Source organism: Myotis davidii, unplaced genomic scaffold (genome assembly GCF_000327345.1).
Source record: "Myotis davidii unplaced genomic scaffold, ASM32734v1 scaffold875, whole genome shotgun sequence".
Lineage (NCBI taxonomy): Eukaryota > Metazoa > Chordata > Mammalia > Chiroptera > Vespertilionidae > Myotis > Myotis davidii.
In genome coordinates, this window is record NW_006286244.1 from 1,579,004 (window position 1) to 1,584,173 (window position 5,170).

Sequence of the window (5,170 nt, forward strand, 5' to 3'; positions counted from 1 at the left end):
TTGTCCCTGGAGGCAGCAGGGCCGCCTCTGGGCAGGTGGTGGAATGAGCTGGGGAGGGGGCAGCGGGGTGGCCATCGGAGGAGGGGGAGAGGGGTGGCCGTCGGAGCAGCAGGTGCCTGTGCGGCTTCCCTCTCCGGGTTTAATCCTCGGGAACACGGTGCACCACGGTGCGTCTTACCCAGTGACACCGTCATGCAGAGCGACAGCCACTCGGAAAAAAAAACCCCCCGGCAGGGCGGCTCTCCCTCTGGGCTTGGAGCCGGTGGGTGGGCGGGCGGGGAGCCCACTCGCTGCTTCCGTTTCTCTGCGGGGAACACGTCCTCCTGCCTCCCACCCGGGAAGCCCGAGCCGGACACCCAGAGCAGCTTCCTGGGCTGCAGGTTAAGGACCAAACCCCCACGGCTCCCCAGGCGGCACGTTGGCTCCCGGGAGCCGAGGTTTGGGTGAAACGAACAGAAGTCCTTATGTCCACGTTGAGCCTGTTTCCGGAGCCGCTTGGAGAAGGTGCACCCGCAGCCTCGAGCTCCTTCCCGGGGTCGGCCTCCCCGCTGGTCACTGAGCTGGGACCGGGGGGCTGTGCTTCCTGTCTTCCCCTGAGGGAACTCGCTTCTGCGGCAGAAACCTCTCCTCTCTTCCTTCTGTGCAGATCTCCCCTCGACCTTTTAGACACAGTCCGCTGAGATTTGACATGAACCAAATCGCCCCCCCCCCAATATATTTTTTATTGATTTCAGAGAGGAAGGAAGAGGGAAAGGGAGAGAGAGAAACATCAGTGATGAGAGAACATCATCGATCGGCTGCCTCCTGCACACCCCCGACTGGGGATGGAGCCCCCAACCCGGGCGTGTGCCCTGACCGGGAATCGAACCGCAACCTCCTGGTTCATAGGTTGATGCTCAACCACTGAGCCCGCTGAGTGGGCTGAAACAGTAAGTTTTGAAGGGCTCATTCTTTAGCACTTTAAGGATTCTTCTTCCTCCTCCTGCTTCTCCTGCTCCTCCTCCTCCTCTTCCTCCTTTTCCTCCTGCAAAACCGCGGGTAGAGAGCGCCCAGTGCTGCTCTGAGGTCACCAGCACCCCGTCTCCCCAAGGGCCCTGTGGCCCCACCCGGCTCCCTTTCCATCTCCCCACCCCAGGGTCTCCTTTGTCAGACAGTGAGCTCAGCCTCCTGGCCCTGGGCCTGCTCCCCACTCCCCTCTCCTGTGAGATGCATGCAGCCATTGTTCTCGCCCGGTCCCCCGCTCCTGACAGCCCCCCCACAGCCGGCAGGAGGCCACGGCCCCTGGGACCTCCCGCCCGCCGGGCCCTTATCACCCCGCTCTTTCCTGCATCAGAGTCTGGCGGGACCGATAGGCTGACAAAGGCCGCGGTGCCCCGGCCCCTTCCCAGCGCTCACGCAGACTCATTGTGGGGGCCTGTCTGCCTGACACAGACCCAGAAAGGGCGTCTTCCCCCATTCTTTGGAGAGAAGAATATGTCTCTGTCTGATTAGCTTCGTGGAGGCCGGAGTGCTTTGCAAAGGGCTGCATAATCGGAGTGTCTGTCGGGTTTGACGCCGGGAACCGGCCCCGATGGGCAGCGGGTGTGAGTGTGTGTGTGTGTGTGTGTGTGTGTGCGTGTGTGTGTGTTTGTTTGTGGTGCTTTTCAAATCTGTCACTGTACAGGCTGTCAGAAACCCAGCTGCCCAGATTAATGGAGTAACGGCCCTGGGACCTTCTTTACACGGCGGGTGGGGTGGGGGACGGACGCAATCTTCCTCGGGTGGACGCCTCTTTAGGGGTTCTCCGACCCCGCTGTGGCTTTCCCATGGTGGGCGTGGCCTCGAGCAAGAGCAGATGGAACAGAAGGAATTTCCCAGAGGCGAGGGGAAAGCAGAGGCCGAGGGAGAGGTGTCTGGCTTCGATTCACATCTCCGCCCGCTCTGGGGAAGAGGGAATGTTCCAGGGGCCCCTACCTGCCCCCGCCAAATAGGACAGGGTGGAGTCGGACCCTGGGGACCTCAGCACGGGACCTGATTGGAGACGGAAAGGTCTTTGCAGGGATGTCCAGTGACAAGGAGATCATCCGTGGGCCCCACGGCAGTGGGACCGGGGTCCCCGATGAAGACTGTGTCCCCGCGGGCCCCGGACTCGGGGGATGGACGAATTACTGCCTGAAAGCTCTGCTCGTGTTCACAGAGCGGCGAGTGGCCTCAGAGGGGACGGGCCCAGCCCACGCCAGGTTCCCGGCCGGCACGCGATTGATTGTTGATTCTCCCACCCGCTGTGTGAAGGCGGGGACAGGGCAGATTCCATGTGTCTGGCGTGGTTGCGACACGGCTTTTAGACGAAACGGTAGCGGTTGCAATAGAGCTTTTTTTAAAAAAATCTATTTAAATATATTCTTATTGATTTCACAGAGGAAGGGAGAGGGAGAGAGACAGAGAAACATCCTTGATGAGAGAGAATCATGCATCAGCTGCCTCCTGCACGCCCTCTACTGGGGATGGAGCCCACAACCCGGGCATGTGCCCTTGATCGGAATTGAACCCGGGACCCTTCAATCCGCAGGCTGATGCTCTATCCACTGGGCCACACCGTTCCGTGCCTCCAGGACGGAATCCTGGGAGATGCGTTTTCCCAGGCCCTGGCCCAGCCTGGTTGGCCAGTTTGCTCTGGGCTCTGAAGGTCTTGGCCAACGAGCCACTCATTCCTGCCTTTTGACCTGGAATGACTGTCGAGAGTTGGCGGGGAGCGGCGGGGTCTTTGATTTGGCAGGTGAGGCAGGACAAGGTGCTGTTGCATCACTTAGCGGGGACGGGAACGGAAGGGAGGGTGTGCGTTCCGCTTGATTTGATCCCAGGGAACTTGGCTGTGTCTCACAACCGTGTAAACTCACAACCGTGCAAACCCAGCTCCTTCCGGCGCTTAGTTCATCCGGTTTAAGGCGTCCTCCGGGCCTGGCGATGAGGCTCCTGTGTCGGACCGGTGCGATGTTCCACACCCTTCCTCTAATCCCCTCGCGGCTTAGCGCTCTGGATATTGCCACTGAGAATTAGATGGGTCGTTTCTAAAGTTTTAGAAGCTGAATTTGAGTCTAGTCCTTTCTGGGTGTTGTTTTTTTTTAATGCAATGAAAACAACACAAGCTTCGTCGCCTATCCAAGCCCTGTTTCAATTTTTTATTGATTGATTTCAGAGAGGAAGGGAGAGAGAAGCTAGAAACTTCAATGATGAGAGTCACGGATGGGCTGCCTCCTGCATGCCCCCCACTGGGGATCGAGCCTGCCACCCGGGCCTGTGCCCTGACTGGGAATCGAACCGGGGACCTTTTGATCCGCAGGCCGAGGCTCTATCCACTGAGCCAAGAGCCAAACCGGCCAGGGCTCGTCCCTTCTAGTTTCAAAGCCACTGGATGCACGACGGTTTGACTCACAGGGAGAAAGGAACAGGACACAGGCTCTTCAGAACTCTGAGCATTAAAGACTAAACGACGGCCGTCAGAATCTCAGAGCGCGCAGTGTGCCGCGGGGGTGAGACGGGCAGCGGCTGGGACGAACCCCGTGGAGTCTGCGTGTCTTGGTGTGCTCCCCGAGTTCCCGACTCGGGGGCTGCGGGAGGAAGCGGACCCGGGACTGCTCACCAGGAACTATGGGATCCTGGGAAACTCAGGCGATTTCTTTTCCTTGCTTTCATTACTTTCTTTCTTTTTTTAATTCTTTTTTTGGGGGGGAAGTATTATGTAAATCCCCCTTTTCCCCCCATGGACCCCTTCCAGCCTGCCCTGCCTCATTGTCTGTGTCCATGGGTTACGCATATATGCATACAAGGTCCTTGTCTGATTACCTCTCCCCCACGCTCCCCCCCCTCGCCCCTCAAGACTCCCCACTCTGTTTCAGGCAATTTCTTGGGCCTGCATTTCCTCTGCTGTCAATTGGATGCCTCGGAACTGCTGAGGCTGTTGTGTGGCACACAGTAGGTCCTCACGTTTTACTGAGGACCTACTGTGTGCCGGACCCTCCTAGCCCCGTCCTGGTAGCAGGTTAGCTCATGTAGTTCTGTCTGCATCACTGTGGGCGGGAGGCCTGATGCCTGTCGGCTGTGAGCGCTGGGGAAGGAATTGGAATTCGCCTGCAGAGCGAGCCTGAGTCCATTGTAGCCGGTCACCTTCCCCCCAGACTTTCCCATGATGACCGACGAGGGACAGTGTGTGGGCAGGAGGAGCAACCTTTGGAGACAAATATTAGTGTAAGCGTACGATTTTCTGAAGCGGAAGAAGAGAATATAAGCGAGAGGAGACATTTTAACTGGCGGCTCCCAGTGACTGGTGACGCCACGGTGGCGGGCACGTTGTATACATGCCTGTGGTTTAGCTGTTCTCCCTCCCCGGCTGGGCCCTGGGGCAGTCCGCCCAGCCCAGCACCGGCCTGGCATGTGGGCAGCGCATGGATCTGGGCCAGTTGCCCCGGGCTCTTCTTTCATTTTTTCTCTCTGAACAGGTTTTATTACACAGAGGGGATGGGGCTCCGTCCTTCTCGGCTGCTGCCTTCCTCACGGCTGCAGGGACCTCGCTCAGCTCCTCCCCTGGCACCGATGTGTGCCCCCACCCCGTTCTTGATGAACTTCGGGGCCCTCTTGTCCTTGGCGACCTTGAGCAGCTCCGTGGCACGCCGCTCACGGGGCAAAGCCCCACACCTCCCAGATCCCATCCCACGTGAACTCGGGGTGCTTGGTGAGATGCACGAAATTTGTGCAGGGGGCTCGGCCCTCGCAGCCCTGGCTTCTGTCCTGAAGGTCGTTTGGCTGTCTGGTCTGATCAGCATATTATGGTTTTATTATTATAGATTTTTTTTTATTGATTTCAGAGAGGAAGGGATAGGGAGAGAGAGATAAGAGACATCAAGGATGAGCGAGAATCATCCGTCGGCCGCCTCCTGCACACCCCACCCTGGGGATCAAGTCTGCAACCCGGGCCTGTGCCCTGAGAGCAGGAATCGAACCCTGACCTCCTGGTTCACAGGTTGACGCTCAACCCCTGAGCCAGGCCGGCCGGGCTTCCCTTTACGTTTTAAAGAGCCCCAAAGCTGCCAGTGGTCAGCTCATGCACATCACACCGCACACGGGAGGGAATGGCCCTTGACCAGCCCGCACAGCTGGCGGGATCTGCCCTGCCTGGGGGGCGGGGGGGGGGGGG

The 5,170-nt window shown here is 58.8% G+C and overlaps 1 long non-coding RNA gene across 1 annotated transcript in view; it reads left to right on the forward strand.

Annotated features, from left to right (window-relative positions):
- The window catches only part of LOC102761659, a 9,562-nt gene that overhangs the window by 612 nt on the left and 3,780 nt on the right, over positions 1–5,170 (forward strand). The gene's annotated exons all lie outside the window — the stretch shown is intronic.